The following is a 17,454-nucleotide window of genomic DNA, read 5'->3' as shown; positions in this document are numbered from 1 at the left end:
CAGGACTGCTGGTTGGTTCCAAACTGATAATAATGCTAATCCATGCTTAATTAAGTAATTTGTAAAAGAGTAAAAGACAATTTTGGTCCTAGATTTATAGTGGCACGGACAATTTTAGTCCTTAATAAAAAAATCAGACAATTTATGGACACTCTTATTATGACGAGGACAATTTTGATCCTCCGTCTATATTTCAGTTAGATGGTCGTCTAATATGAGGGCAATTGCGTCAATTCACTCTATCTTCTTCTCCAACCTTCACTTCTCTGTAACTTCATCTTAATTTTTTAAAATGAGAGTCACGGCACCAACCTGCAAATCTGCAATCAATTAATCTACAGCGAGCGGCCATGGATGTTCAGATCTTTGGCCTGAGCAAGCTGTTGTGTTTTAGTGTGTTTTTGTTGGTGTTTGGGTTAGTGGGTGGCACAGCATTGCTCAAAAACCCATCAAGAAATCTGAGCTCCGGCGCTCAGATCAATTCCAACTCGGTGTTGGTGGCCCTTTTGGATTCGCACTACACGGAGTTGTCGGAGCTGGTGGAGAAGGCGCTTCTTCTCCAGACTCTTGAGGAAGCTGTTTCCCGGCACAATATCACCATTTTTGCGCCAAGAATGAGGCTTTGGAGCGGGATTTGGACCCGGAGTTCAAGTGCTTCTTGGTTCAGCCTGGGAATCTCAGGTCCCTGCAGAATCTGCTTCTCTTCCACATGATTCCCACTCGCATTGAGTCCATACAGTGGCCGAAAAACTCGCGGCGGGGCGGCCGGAATCATATAACTCTGTGCCGCGACGCCGGCGGGGAGAATCTCGTTCTGTCGGAGAGGGAGGTGAGCGGCGCGAAGGTTGTTTCCCTTGACGACGTCGTTCGCCCCGACGGCATCATCCACGGGATCGAGCGCGTGTTGATCCCCAAGTCGGTGCAACAAGATTTCAACACGCGGCGGAGCTTGCGGTCCATCTCTGCCGTCCTCCCCACCGACGCACCGGAGGTCCATCTCTTGCATTCCCTAGACCAAAAACCTCGATTTTACCGCATGGGTTTCGGAGAATCTATACAAGCTCCTCACCATTGTGCTCCTCGTAGCCACCGTCGCCGGTTTATTCTATTTCTGCAACGCCGCCGAGGGCTCAGACGCCTTGCTGTGCATTGAGTCCACGTAGGCGCACTCTGTTAAACCCCATATGCCTCAGATCAACTGGAATGACATCCCTGCAATCCTAGATAAGTCTTCTCCCTGATATCCCTATGTTAAACTGCACTCTGTTGAACATCCATGACCGCTCGCTGTAGATTAATTGATTGCAGATTTGCAGGTTGGTGCCGTGACTCTCATTTTAAAAAATTAAGATGAAGTTACAGAGAAGTGAAGGTTGGAGAAGAAGATAGAGTGAATTGACGCAATTGCCCTCATATTAGACGGCCATCTAACTGAAATATAGACGGAGGACCAAAATTGTCCTCGTCATAATAAGAGTGTCCATAAATTGTCTGATTTTTTTATTAAGGACTAAAATTGTCCGTGCCACTATAAATCTAGGACCAAAATTGTCTTTTACTCTTTGTAAAACTAAAAAAAGTTAAATTCATACGATCTAAGAAGTTAAATTACACTAATAAAGTTATTATTTTTATTATATACTATATATAACGATTCCTAACATGAACTATGGTGGTATACTCATATATAATTATTTATTTATTTATCATAAATACTCCATAGGAACCCATATACACAGGGACGGAGTCAGGAATTTGATTGAGGGGGGGCGAAGAAGTAGTACGGATTCAGAAATTTTTTTCAGTAAAAACGAAACATTAAAACAAAAGAGATAATTTAAAAAAAAATAAATAAATTACCTAAGTTTTTTTTTTTTTTATATAATCATTACTTAAAAATATAGTTGTAAATATTGTTGGATATGTGCGAAAAATAAAACACATCAAAACTTTATAAAAATATTCATAACATAATATGAAACATAATTAATTTGATAAAACAATTTGAATAGAAAATACATTATAAATTACATATATTAAATATTAAAAAAGTGGCCATAGGGGAAGGACTCAAAAATATGTTAATGCAAAGATTTGAACCCAAGACCTTTCCCATTAACAAACACATGCCTTACCAACTACTCTAACTCCTTGTTAACATTTACTGATTTTTTTATACTAATACTAACACCTATACTATATATACATATATACATACAAATATTATATATGGGGTGGGGGTGGGGTGAGGGGGCAGCTGCCCCCCTGCCCCCCCTCTGCCTCCGTCCCTGCGTATACAGATTATTTTTTTTATATGAGTTAATACCATCTAAGGTCCTCCGAGTATAGTGATTTTGCTACGTTTAGTCCTAAACTTTCAAATTGATCATCTGTGGTCCTTCGACTTTCAAATTTAACCATTCGTGGTCCAAGTTAACCACTCATGGTCCTTCACCTATTAAATTTTAACCAACCATGGTCCTTTCAAGAGGACCACGACTGGTTAAATTTCGAAACTTGAAGGATTATGGATGGTTAACTTGGACCACGAATGGTTAAATTTGAAAGTCGAAGGACTACCAATGGTCAATTTGAAAGTTTAGGACTAAACGTAGCAAAACCACTATACTCGGAGGACCTCAGTTGGTATTAACTCTTTTTTATATATATATATAAATACTATATATGGTGATTCCTTTCCATGTTGTCATATATAGTTATTAATTTTATTTTAAATATTATATACCGTGTTTAATATTATATTTCTTTCCATGTTGTCATATTATAGGAATAAGTTTAAATGGATTTTGATGATCCAAAGTGTAGAATAAGATTAGTATTTAGACCCCAATTTTGTTTTTCATTTTGTAGGCCTTGACAATATATTTTTTAGAGTTAATTCCACTGGAGGTCCATGGTCTTTGGTGGTTATTTCAAATTTAGTCCAAAACTATCATTTTTGTCATTTAACATCCTAGACTATTAGTTTTTGAACACTACATTTAGTTCTTCTTATGACTTTTTCTGTTTTTAGTAAGGGTATTTTTGTCTTTTCATATTTTTCTTTTGTTATTTTTTCGATTTCAACCGGTTTAATTGGTTTAGAAAGCTTATGTCTATTAATTGGGGGTATGGGGGTAAAACTTCAAATGATTATGGGATTTTAATCTAGCCATCCTAGCTAAATAGGGGCGGCACTTTTTGACTAAAACTATGGAGTATTTCTTTCTGAGATCAAAGGCAGTCATGCCAACTACTTCACAACCTTCCTTGTCCCATAAAAGGAATGTGGCATCACTCGTCTTATCAACTACCCTAATAATTAGCCTATATCTTAGGGTCCCCTCCTACCAATTGTTTACACATGTTCCACATTTCAGAAATCTATCCTTCATGTCCAGCTTCTTAAAGCAATTCCTTGTACTCTCGACTGCCATAATCCTTCAAGGAACAAAGTAGTATCCTCCCTGATTTCAACAAAATGTTAACATCACAGTATGTAATATTAATACCTCTGCTCTGTCATATAGATCCTTGATAGTGCTTACCTCTATATGAGACTTGGAATTGTCTCCACTATTGCCATAGAACATGACTGAGACACTGTGGATGCTTCTAGGTGGGTTGTGATCAACCTTCAAACTGAATAGTAAAGTATTAGATCGCACGACCATATTATTATAGTTCAAGATATAACACTTTGATAAATTGAAGATATAGTACTGATAAGGTTAAAGATATAGTAAATTGATAAAATATAATTGATCCACCTTCCCTAAATAAAAATAATTACACATTATTAAAAATTTCTTTGTAAACTACATTTTGAGTAGTGTTTAGAAGATGTCCAGATTCACCACAAATTAAGACTTTAAGACTATCAGGATTACTAACCCTAGAAACTGCTACATACAATTGACCATGGTTAAAAACAGGCTTTTGTAAAGGGACACGGAATCTCATCTTTTAATTTTGCTGGCTTGTTAGCCCAGCCCAGACTGGCGGAAGAGGGAGGACCGGTGGCTGCGCCGCCGCCGGCGACCTTTGGATCGCTGGAAACACCAAATCTGTACAGCTCGATGTTGCGATTCCAACCTGGCATGTGGACTGAGCATCGGAGGTCAGAGGGAAGATCAATTGAAGATCTATTCCCGGAAGTGGAGAATGGCGGTCAGAATCACGAAGTCAACGAGTCGAGCCATCCGGATTTGTTGAATAATGGCCCGTATGTGCGATTCTCACGATTAGAATGGACGAGACTGGCGATTGCAGAAGAGAAACTCTCTTTAGTAGGGCGCTTTGTGAGGGAGAAACCTCCTCTGGATAGATTGAGATCGGAACTGCGAATAGCCTTGCGAACAGAAGGGGATTTGCACATTGGTTCCCTTGACCGCCGATGTATTCACTTACGATTTGAGTCGGGGGAGGATTGTAGACGGGCATGGCTGCGAAGTCAAGTCTCGGTCGCCGGCAGTCGTCTCTGGCTATCTAGATGGACTCCGGAGCAGAGGATCAACAAGGACTCTCCATGGACACTGGTATGGGCTCAGTTACCATCCCTTCCAATCCATTTGTTTACTTTTGATGCTTTGTCGAAAATATGTAAGTCGATTGGCCGAGTTGTAGCACTAGACGCAGCAACGTCTAGGAAATCTAGGCCTAGTGTGGCCAAGTTGAGGCTGGAGATTGATGCGTCTAAGCCTTGTATAGATCGTATATGGATTGAATATGTTGGAGAGGGAGGGGTTGTGGAAGGATTCTGGCAGAAGGTGGAACTGGAGAGAATGCCTGCCTACTGTGTTGAATGTGGCCGATTTGGGCATTCAATGAAGGATTGCCGTAAGTTGGGGAATGGAAGGTGGGCAAACAGGAGAATGGGAAGGGTGGAGGAGGCAGACAGAGATGATTGTAATGAAGATGTTCGACAAAATGTCCAAGAGAATACTAATAAACCTGAAGATGCTAGGAATCAGGGGTCTAAAGGGGAGCCTTCTGAACGACCAGCACCTGTTTGTAAAAATGCTCAAGAGAACTCTTCTCAAGAGCCCTTGGCCTCAGCAATGAATGAAGGAAGGAGGGGCATCCCAGCTGGTTGTGTGAATGTCTCTAAGAGGCTGAATTCAGTAGCTCTGGAAAGGAATGGAGAGCCTCAAGAGGAGGGCACTCATGTTTGGAAAGAGGCTGGTTTGGCAAGATCTTGGCCTGAGTGTTTCAGAACAAGAACACTTGGTGCAAGAGGCCATTTTGGAGGCTGCTGAAAACATCTTGGAAGAAGTGGCTGATATAGTAGTGAAGGAAGGGTGTGCAGCTCCAAAAAGGGCAGATTTGGAAGAGGTTGAAGATCAAAATGCCTCTGGGAAAGCTGAGAACAAGAAAAAGATGCAGAACCCTAAGGGGAATTCTGGGTATGAGCTGAAACAAGGGTATGGGGTGACTGGAAGCTCAAAGAGCAATAGAAGCTCATCTGGACAAGCTAAAGGGCTCACCAAGAACCAGATAAGAAGAGAAAAGAGGAAGCAAAGTATGGCCAAAATTGCTGAAAATAAAAAAAGGGGTGAGAGCTTGGATAGTGAGGGCTCACAAGTGGCTTCTGGATTGTCTGACTCTCTTATGGAGCTTGAGCTTTGGATTGAGAAAGTAAGGGAGGTGGTGAGCAAGGAGGATGCAGAAGTGATTGAGGAGGCCAGAGCTGAGGTGCTAAAGTTCTTCAAGCATGCCCAATCAGAGATGGGGGAGGATAGAGTTCAGGAGAAAGAAGATGATTTGGTCCAAAAGGCTAATAGAGTCTTCTTGGATAAATTGGGGAACATTCAAGGAGATTTTAGAAGCTTGGTTGAGAATTTGGGGAGTCCAATGAAGGGAAGAAAGGAGGCTAATGGTTCTGCTAAAAAGGGTAGTCCAACACACTCTATTGAAAGCTCAGGATCATCCAAAAAGCATGGTAGCAGCCAGTGTTTAGAAGGGAGAGATCACATAGCATTTGTGGTTAAAAAGGAAGTCTGGGAAGAGGCAAAGAAGGAGATATCTGCACACATGTCAGCCTTAAAAAAGGATTTGGGCATGCAAGAGTTTGAAAGAAGAAAGGAAGAGATTGTGGAAAGAACAAAGGCACTATACATAGATAAACTTATGGAGCTGTCAAAAGCTCATGAGAACAGAAGCTTGTAGCAAGGTGTTGGGGTGGTTCATCTTCTATGATGAACCCCTGGAAAGACCCCTGATGAGGGGAATTGGAGAGGAACACCATGCAATCTAATGGTTTTGGGAGGCATTAAGATGGGGGATCAAGTTCTGCCCAATGGGATGTTGGAGGGATAAGGAGGGTGCTCCAATGATGGGGTTAAGTGTAGATGGGCCGATTATGATGGACTATTGGAGCTAGGCCGGTGGGCCACATGAGACCGAATGGCTATGGTTTTTAAAATGGATTTATTCTTTTTTTGATGGCATGATGGCATGATGGCCGAATCTTTTTTAAGGGCATGATGGCATGATGACCTTATGGTGGTGATGGGGGAATAAGGGAGGTTCACCTAGATGGGTGAACCTCAAGGATGCTGTATATGGTTGATTGTTGTTTCTTTAGGCTATTGTGGTCCTTGTGTAGTAGTTAGACTATTATGGTCCTTGAGTGGTAGTTAGACCAATTTGGGTCCTTGAGTTGTAGTTAGACCAATTTTGGTCCTTGTGTTTGGTTTAGACCATATGGTCCTTGTGTATAAAAGGCTTTATGCCTCTTTGAGCCATAGGTCACTTTTGGGCCTATGACGTATTTTGTAAGGCCTTGGGCCTCTTTTGGTGGTGAAATAAATTCAAAAGTTCGGAAAAAAAAAAAGTAACGAACCAACATGTGAAAGTGTTTGACCTTGACTTTTGTTGATTGTCATTGCATATGATAGCATAACTGGAAACTGCTTTCTTTGAAATTTAAACGGTAGTCTTAGGTATGACGGAGTCAACGCCAACCTTGGTATCAACTTGCTACATAGGATTTGTGCCTCAATAACATGGTTTCCCAACTTTGTAACTATCAACCGTGTACCATTACACAGTCCCAAAGAGTGGTCTATATTCCTCAGAAGCATAATTGGAGATCCAACTTTTTAATGCTAAACAATGGTTGGGGATACCTGAACATCTCAAACTATTTAGAAATTCTGTTGTGTGAACCTCAGATTGGATATCAACATTTGTATCTGACTTGCACACAGAATCACAACTCAAATACGTCTTGGAAGATGCTTCATTCATACCGTTCATGTATTCATTGACCTGGTCGATAACATCTAATGTTAGAGCCAAAATAGCTCTACTCTCTAGATGTCTGGGATCAATGTTACCTGTACGGTAGGAAGGAAATGTGCCATCAACAATGTTACCAATCCGAATTCTTTGAGCGCAATATTGTATAGTCCAAAACGGCGTAGCTTTAAATGGGCGGGAAAATGGAGTAATATGATTGGCCGAATTCTTATGACTTTATTATATAGTAGGATAGTAGGATATTATTTTTTTTATTATTACTATTACTATTACTATTACTATTATTATTATATAAAGAGATTGTAGTAAAATGCACTCGAAAAGATCAATATAATCTTTTATATATTTGTGTGTGTTGATAAGTTGTAAGGTTTGGGGGAAGACTAATATAGAACACTAGTTCCATAATCTAGAAGAAAATGAAGAAATAATTGAATCTTTTCTTCTAGGGCATCTAGTAAATAAAACTTTTCACATGTTATTTTTCTTCAAAACATACAAATCTTGAGGTAATATAACAAAATTAAAATTAACACTATGTTGTTGATTTATTGACTACATATGTAAAATATAATTTTTTGTGGAACATTAAAAGTTCATCACTAAAAGTCAAGTAACTTGTGACTCAATGGCATCTTTGTAGCTCTCCTAAATGGGAGGTCACATGTTCAAACCTCAGTAGACATTGATTTTTTGTGCTTCAATGGGTTAAGGAAGTATGTTAAAATAGATACTGCATTGTAATAGAGTCAAATAGTACTTAAAAAAAAGTTCATCATTAAAAAAAATACTAGATAAAGATGACTACCGGTGTTTCCTAAACTGAATTCAATTGGTTAAGGAAGTATGTTAAAATAGATACTGCATTGTAATAGAGTCAAATAGTACTTAAAAAAAAGTTCATCATTAAAAAAAATACTAGATAAAGATGACTACCGGTGTTTCCTAAACTGAATTTATTTCTTTTAGGTTTATCTACAAATAAAATAAGAGTTAATACCAGCCAAGGTTCAGTATAGTGGTTCCGCCATCTATCGTCCTAAACTTTCAAATCAACACTTTTTAGTTGAGCTGGCCAAAGTCCGGGCCTGGGCCGGGGCCGGTCCAGTCCTGAGCCTCGGCCAGCACAGCTCGGGACCGGCCCTTGATATTCAGGGCCGGTCCCGTGCCGGGCTGGTCCCGGGCTTTTTGTGGGCCGATTCGGGCTAGGCCCGTAATGTATTATATTGTTTATTTTTTTAAAATATATAAATTTTTATATAAATTGATATATTTTTGTTTGAAATGAGATTTAAACCCTTAACCTTTTAATCTTAGTTACCAATTTAAGTTCTTTCCAATTAAGCTATTACAACCTCTTGATATATTAATAATAATTAATGTATATATATACACATAACACACAGTCACATACTTTTCTAAGATTAATATTTTTGTTATTAATCTCAAAATTTAAAATTAACATGATTTTTTACTAAATTAAAATTTATAAATAAATGACGTTAAATACATTTGAACTTGTAGTCATGTACTATTAAAACTTTGTATAAGACTTATTGACTTAATATAATTTGATAACTTATAAATATTATAAAATGAGTATAGTTTATAAAGTTGATTTGATTTTTACTCACTAAATTATGTTAGAAGATAAATTCAAAAATTTTAAAAGACTTTTAAATTGGGTTTGTTTTTAATTTATGGAGAATTGTTGTGAGTAGAAGTAAGAAAGTGTTGGATTAAGAATTTTTGTGTCATAAAAATAAATTGGATAAGAGTAATTATAGGGTAAAATGGTAATTAAAAAGAAGAAAAATAAAAAAATTTAGCTGTTGCACTAGCCGAGAGGTGAGAACAGGAGTAGCCTCTACCGGAGGCCAAGCCTAGTCTAGCCTCCGACAGAGGCTACATGCAACGGCCAAATATATTTGGTCGTTGCACGTTGCATGGGATGAGTAGTAAGTAATAAGTCTAGCTGCCACAATCAAAATTACTATTTTTTTTTTAGAATTATAGGCATTTAGCCATGGAAGCAAAGCTAGCATGCTTTGCTGCCATGGCTGTGTTTGCCCAGGCCTAGGCCCGGGCTTGGGCCGGGCTCGTGCCTGGGCCGGTTAGGGGTCCGGGGCATGCTCGGGCCTGGGCCATGGGCCAGTTCCGTGCTGGGCCTCGAATTTTTTTTAAAAGGACCTGAACCGACCCTTAATAAGGCGGTTCCGGTTCGAGCTAAGCCCGACTCAGGCCCAGTGAGGCCCAGGCGCACTTTTTTCCGGGCCGATTCAGGGTTGGTTCGACCTTGAACCGGCCCGTGGCCACCTCTACTTTTTGATCCTTCAAATTTCAAAAATGACCTACCATAATCCTTCCGTTAGTGAGCTCCGCCTCACCCTTCAAATGTAAGGGCATAAATGACTTTTCACACCCAAAATAATTGTCACCTCATCTTCATCGTCCTCCATAACTGCGTCTCTTTCTCAACCCAATCACTCAACCCTTCAGCAGAGGCTTCAATTCATCCTCAAAACGCAAACCGACAGCTGGGCTTACGCTATTTTCTTGGCCTGGGGAGATGGCTTTTTCCAGAGGACAAAGGCCGGCAGAGGCGACGTCCCCGTCTTCCAAACCTCTCACTCTACCCAGTAGTCAGAAGAAAGTTATCAGTGGAATCCAAGCCCTCATCGGCACCTAGAACTTGGAGAACGGCGACCTCATCATTGATGCGGAGTGGTTCTATGTGATGTCCCTCGCACGCTCTTTCTCCGTCGGCGATGGAGTTCTGGGAAATGCATTTATTATGGGTTCTTTGTATTGGTTGTTAGTCCTTCAATTTTCTGCTTTATCTTCTCGGAATTGTGAGTGTTTTTTGAGTGACACAAGTGTTTTTGTTGATGTAGAAGGCTAATGGGTCGAAGGAGAGACCGCCGCCGAAATCGTCGTCCAAATCGACATCTTCCAACAACCCTAAGGAGCTGGAGATTGAGATTGCGGAGGTTTTGTATGGGTTGATGATTAGTCGCAAGCTCTTTTGAAGAAAGAAATTGCATCGAACGATACCAGAGAAGTAAACAACAGATCTTGTGGCGATACTAAATCATGTGTCTCATCGTTGGTTCCGGGCTCTCCGTCGCCGGCGATTTTGCCTTCTGTGCTGAACTCCTCGTCAGCAGCTCCCTATTCAGCTAGTGTTCGGAACAGCTCGTCATCGGCTTCTGCTAAAGCTGAGATGGATCAAACGATGAAGGCAACGGTTTCTTCTTTCCCAAATTTCAAGAAAACACCAGTTCAAAATGGTGGTGGCTCTTTGTTATATGGTTTGAGCAGTTCAATCAATTCACAATCAGATCCAACAACGGAGCCGATGAAGGTGGAATCGGAATTCAAGCCGCCAGCAACGGAGCAAGAGCCGATGGGTAAGAATTGTTTCAATTTCAATTTCAGAACGTGAAATGAATTAATTTGGGTGAGAAAATTGTAAAGGTCTAAAATGCCCTTGCATTTCACGGCTCAAATGGGAAACACTAACGGCAGGACTATTATAGGTCATTTTTGAAACTTGAAGGACCAAAAATGGTTGATTTTAAAGTTTAGGACTTTAGGTGGCGGAAACACTATACTCGAGGGATCTTGGCTGTTATTAAATCAATAAAATAAATAAAAACACCCTTCAAAAAATAAAACAGTTTGAGAACTAAATGTTATTGACAAAATGGCGAAGTTATAGTGAAAAGATATCCAGAAGTACAAAATTAGAGAAGCTCAGATGCGCTCTATTCGTCTTCCAAAAATGCCCTTGCATTTCACGGCTCAGATGGGAAACACTAACGGTAGGACTATTGTAGGTCATTTTTGAAACTTGAAGGATCAAAAATGGTTGATTTTAAAGTTTAGGACCATAGGTGGCGGAAACACTATACTCGAGGGATCTTGGCTGGTATTAAATCAATAAAATAAATAAAAACACCCTTCAAAAAAAAAAACAATTTGAGAACTAAATGTTATTGACAAAATGGCGAAGTTATAGTGAAAAGATGTCCAGAAGTACAAAATTAGAGAAGCTCAGATGCGCTCTATTCGTCTTCCAAAAATGCCCTTGCATTTCACGGCTCAGATGGGAAACACTAACGGCAGGACTATTGTAGGTCATTTTTTAAACTTGAAAGACCAAAAATGGTTGATTTTAAAGTTTAGGACCATAGGTGACGGAAACACTATACTCGAGGGATCTTGGCTGGTATTAAATCAATAAAATAAATAAAAACACCTTTCAAAAAAAAAAAAAAAAAAAAAAAAAAAAAAAAAAAAACAGTTTGAGAAGTAAATGTTATTGACAAAATGGCGAAGTTATAGTGAAAATATGCGCTCTATTCGTCTTCCAAGAAAGCATCAGATTAACCGTGGCAACCCAAATTCACCACTCATGCGCACACGTCGTCACTGCTTCAGAGCAATGCACCAGCCGGGAATCGAACCCGGGTCTGTACCGTGGCAGGGTACTATTCTACCACTAGACCACTGGTGCTTGTTGATACTGCTGTAGACATATATAAAATCATAGCCTTTCTGGTCCTCAATTAAACTATTTTTTTTTCCCACTATAACCTCTCCACTTAGTTAATAATTTTTGCTCTCTAACTGTTTTTTTTTTTTTTTTTTTTTTTTTTTTAAATTTGTAGATAAACTTAAATGAAATGATATTTTGTTAACAATACATCATCATTCTACTCAATTAAACCAAAAATGATACTAAATTTTTTGATAACTAATATAACTTTAATAGTCATTGAAACAACAAATTTATACATAGCAATTTTTAAAATAATTATAAAAATAATATAATCTAACTCGATAGTAGATTTGAAGAAAAGTTCAATTCCAATTTTCTAAGTATAGTCATATTTTTTAAAGGAAAATGATGTTTGTGATCCATGAATCTCTTATACTAATATAGTCATGGGATTTTGCCAATAGTTTTGCTATATTGTTTTTGCTCATTCTTATCGGTAGTTTTTTGCAAAATTAAAATGTTAATTATTTGCTCTAAAGTGAATTCCTTTTGCAAGATTTGATATTTAACTTCAAGATGCTTTTTATTCGTTCTAGAGATTGTGTATGTTTTTTAAATTTTGCTATGAGGAAACGTGTGAGCACAAGTTTAAACCAATGGATCATATTATAATCATTTTGTTTATTTATAAGTTTTATCCTAATTGTATTCTTTTTATGGTGTATGCTTAATCTCATTGGTGTATTTATTTATTATCTCATTAGTGTTGAGGTAAAGACTATTCCAATAAATAAGCAACTTGAAAATTTTGATTGGATTATTGATACTTGAAAATTTTGATTGGAAATTTCATAGATGATATAAAATTAGGGTTTTAAGAATATCACAAACATATATCAATAGAGTTAATAACCGAAATAGTCCCTTGACTATGCTATAATTACCAATTTAGTCCTCATCTATCATTTTTACCCGATTAAGTCCTCAACTATGCACTCTTTACCCAATTTAATCCTCCGTTAATTTATCTGTTTGTTGACTGTTAAAATTGAGGGCAAAATTGTAACTCTATAAACTCTCTTCCTCCTTCCCCATTTAGCAGCCCAAACCTCCGAAATGAGACGCCGCAGGTTTCATATTCTACTCCAATGCATATCACTCCCTCCAACGAGTCTCCGGCGATCGCCGTCGTCGTTAGGAGCGGAAAGCTGTTCGTCGGAGATGATGGGCCAAGGAGGCGGATCTTCTTGTTTCAGAGCTCAGGCTCCGATTTGGGCGAACATTCAGCACTGTAGCAGCATAGTCTAAAAGACAATTAGACCAACCACGAAACCCTCAACAATTCGGCAATCAGACGGCTTTGGAGGAAAATCGCGATCGTCTTCCGGGTTCGTCAATGGAGACTCTGTCGGTCGCCCAGTCGTCTGTTCCAGCTTTGACTAGTGTGGATGGTGCTGGCGTTGAGGGGCGAACGACTTTTGATGATCCGATTGATGTTCGACAGCCGCCTGAGAGTTCTCGCGTGTCTCAACCCAGAATTCGTCGATGGCGGTATTGCCAGCGAACCGGGCTTTGCATGGGTGATCTACTGGCTTGGATGGTGTTGGGGAAGTGTCGAGAACATTCTCTTCTGGTCAGAACAATGATCGGAGGTCTCCAAAATTTCTAGGAGTTGTTGCGCCACCGGCGAATGTCCGGCAATCGAAGGAAGCAGGCGGAGGAATCGAGGGTGGCGGTGGTCTCGGTGTGGCTGAGGCTACCTGCTCGTCTTGTTTAACTTCGACTCAAAATCCCCCTTGCGATGCTGTCGCACCTGGTACCCTTACTCCGTCGTCGCAGACTGTGGTTGGGTCTTCGTCCTTGCCGATTCAAAAGCCCCCTTGCATGCCGGAAAGAACAACGTTGGCGTCGAGCAGTGATCTGACGGCGGAGATTTGTGATCTGTTGTCTTCGTTGACGACGAGATCGGCGGTGACGGCCATGAGTGGGTTTGAATCGGCAGTAACCCCTGAAACTTCATCTACACTTGCTAGTCAAGATTGTGATGATAATGAAGATTACAGTTTTGTCCTCAACTTTGACAGTCAACAAACAACAACGTTGTTCTCTATATCAATTAACAGATGACTAAGTTGGGTAAAGATTGTATAGTTGATGACTTAATTGAGTAAGAATGATAGTCGAGGACTAAATTGGTAATTACATCATAGTCGAGGGACCATATTGGTTATTAACTCTATATCAATATATCACACGAAAAACCAGTATAAAATTAGAATTTTCAGAATTACTTCGTTTCTCCAATAAATCCCTGGAGAAAAAAGGCAATGGATTCCACGCATAAGCAATGCAAGCTATGACCTAGGGCTTCCACCACTGGTTACCACACCACTAAGAAATTAGGAACGGGCCACTAGAGTCTCTAAGAGACAGACTAATAATATTTCAGATATTCGAGGTAGAGAGTCAAAAGCTCTTGAGAACTGATGAGAAGAGAGTTGAGAGAAATTAGACAACTCTAAACATATTTCAGAGAGTTTGAGAGAATAAGAGAAGAGAGAACATTGGAAAATGCAAATGAGAGATTGAGGTCAGAGGGTGAGAGAATGAGAGAAGAGAGAGCACACATGGGAAAATATAATTTGGAAACGTTTTGAATGAGTCTTAATCCACATTGAAAAATGACATGGGTATAGACTACTATAAATACATTTATTTTCTTTGGAGATTATAAAATATGTTGTTAGAAACTCTTTTTCTCATTGCACACAAAAGTAGTGTGCAAATTAATGGTTATTGTATTAAACCATTTGTGAGTTTTGTTTTCCATATTACTTGGTGGAAGACAATTCAAAGACAACAAGCAGACATCAAAAGAGATAGTTGGCAAAGAAAACTGGCTCACGTGACACAATAACACACACACAAAGATGACTTACGCAGCACAAGAATCAAGATAAAGACAACATTACAGGAATATGCGACAAGAATAAAAAAAAAAAAAAAGCATGTGGCATGCATGCACAAGAAGCATAGAAATCAAGGAAAAGACGACTAGCATGTGATGAACTGATATAGTATGGCATTAGTAGTATAATATTATAAATTGTTTTCTTTTTTTGGTCATGAAATTATATAGTATGAAATTTAATTGAATGTATGACTTTGTTTAATTTAGTCATTTTATTTGAGTTTGACAAAGTTTAACTATTATATATTTAGAATTGGTAAAGTTAAGAATGAAGCCTATTTTGACGGTATTCCACGCCTATGTTAATTAGGATTAGTTTATGTTTGGATAATTGTTAGCTTAAATGCACTTAATAGACTTATTATTGAAGTAACCATGACTATGAAAACTTATTGCAGATGAGCTTAAGAGGGAAGAGGGTCAGGTTTAATTTTGAGCATGGAATATTCAATCGTGCATGGCGCAGAGCAAAGACAGTCGGTACTTAAAGATAACTCAGGAAGCACAAAAATACAATTGTCAAGAAAGATGACTCACATAGTACAAGTTTCAAGATAACGTTACAAGACAATTCAGAAGCACAAAATTAATACGATTGTCACGTAAAGGTGACTCACATATCACAAGCAATTTGAAGAAACTTTAATTTGGAGTCCATTTCTTTTTGCTTAGATTTTCAACTCAAAACTACTTTAATTTCATTTTCTATTTTGCAATAGGTGGACAGATCATCTCTGCAAACAAATCTCTGTAATTTTGTACGCAAAAGTTGTTCCAAAGTCTTGTTGTTGGTGACATAAGATCTTTTGCCATCATTCAAACTCTTGCTATTGGTAAAACTTGTTGCTAGGGCAAACTTTTGCTGCTATTAATCCTTCTTGTTGATGACCTTATCGTGATGTTTGTAGCAAACTTCTGTGTTGAACTCTCTTGTAGCTTAACACATAATGAATATTACAGTGATAAAAACATATTATTTAGGCCTACAAAATGAAAAAAATTTGGAGTCTAGCTAAATGCTAATCTTATTTTACATTTTGTATCATAAAAATCTATTTACACTTTATACCTAACAACTGCTTAGATATATAGATAGTGTCAACATTTTAACATACACCAAAGATGCATACATCCTATCAAAGAAAATATAGTGCTAGAACATTAATATATCAGTAGTCATTTTGAAGAATTATTCTGATTGAGTTCCATTACCAATTTAGATTGCGTCAAATTGAGTTTATATTCTCCTATATATAAGAAGATGAACTTTATATATTTATTTATACACTTAAAACAAATTATGGGTAATGAGGCATTATTGATTCCAAAGTGTTCCCATGCATGAAGTTGAGAAAATATAGTTCTTTTATTTATTTTTTTTTTTAAGGGGAAAATTGGACATATATATACAGGGGTGGAGCCAGGATTAGATGATGCGGGGGCCAATTACAATTTAAGAGTGAATAATTAAATATACTAATATTCTTTTTATATATTTCAACATACATTTTTACATTACAAATCTACTAAAATCAAGTAGCAGACTAATATTTTCTTTTTAATACTGTGCATGCACATGAGATATACATAATCACCCTATGCTTTAGCTTATCTTAATTAATTCTTTGTTTCAAATTAATATCTATCTTATATATCTAATTCTTTTTTTTATGTAATCACCATATTCTTTGACTTGGAAGACCGAAGCCGCCATCAATGCAGTTATTCAGAGAATGCTGCTTGAAGAGAAATGAAAATATACAATACCAGTAATTCATCAAATGATTCAAAGCTCCAAAGATATATGAAAAAATACCAGGTTACTCCTGTAAGAATATAAGAATTGATATTGTGAAAAGCCTATAAAATAGAAAATTTAATCTACAAGATTGATTGGGAGGGGCCAAATATTTTGAGGAAGGAGGACACCAAAATAAACATCATACTATTTAAAAAAAAATTGGTGGGGTCGGGGGGGGGGGGGGGGCAGGGGCTGCAGGGTCCCCGGCATGGCTGCGCAGGAGGCTCCGTCCCTCTATATATATATATATATATATATATATATATATATATATATATATATATATATATATATATATATATATAATCACCGAAACAATATCCACTTGGGGGTACATGCATCAAACTAGATAAAACGACTAGAACAAACCACCTCCATCTTAACTAAGATGTTCGCTAAGATGGCATTATGTTATAATAATATAATATTATAAATTGTATTCTTTTCATATAGAGTATGAAATTTTACCGTCTTTGTTTAATTTTTAGTCATTTTATTTGAGTTTTATGAAGTTAACTCTTATATATATGTTTAGAATTGGCAAAGTTAATAACGAAGCTTACTTTGGTTGTATATATATTCCACGTCTATGTTAATTAGAATTTCACTTCAGTTTATATTTCGATAGTTAGTTTAAATGCACTTATTAGAATTAATATTGAAGTAACCATTGACTACGAAAACTTATTGCAGTTGAGGTTAAAAGGGAATAGGGTTAGCTTTTGAGCATTAAATATTCAACCATGGCACGGAGTGAAGACAGCCGGTATAAAAAGGTAACTCAGGCAACACAAATATACAATTGTCACGTAAAGGCGACTCACACAGTACAAGTTTTAAAATAACGTTAAAAGACAACTCAGACAACACAGAATACGGTTGTCACTTAATGATGACTCACAAAGCACGACTTTT

At 37.9% G+C, this 17,454-nt stretch overlaps 1 long non-coding RNA gene and 1 other non-coding gene across 2 annotated transcripts; one reads left to right on the top strand and one right to left on the bottom strand.

The window, feature by feature from the left end:
* Positions 1–1,766: 1,766 nt before the first annotated feature.
* On the top strand, positions 1,767–11,062 carry LOC109191113. The gene is made up of 3 exons (XR_002055879.1): positions 1,767–1,777; positions 6,089–6,093; positions 10,158–11,062. It is a non-coding gene; the product is annotated as an uncharacterized LOC109191113 (long non-coding RNA).
* A 649-nt stretch (positions 11,063–11,711) lies between these two features.
* Positions 11,712–11,782, bottom strand: TRNAG-GCC. Its single transcript has one exon. It is a non-coding gene; the product is annotated as a tRNA-Gly (tRNA).
* Between the last annotated feature and the right edge of the window lie 5,672 nt (positions 11,783–17,454).

This window comes from Ipomoea nil, unplaced genomic scaffold (genome assembly GCF_001879475.1).
Source record: "Ipomoea nil cultivar Tokyo-kokei standard unplaced genomic scaffold, Asagao_1.1 scaffold1617, whole genome shotgun sequence".
Lineage (NCBI taxonomy): Eukaryota > Viridiplantae > Streptophyta > Magnoliopsida > Solanales > Convolvulaceae > Ipomoea > Ipomoea nil.
The sequence above is the reverse complement of the archived record's forward strand: the minus strand, read 5'-3'. Positions and strand labels throughout refer to the sequence as shown.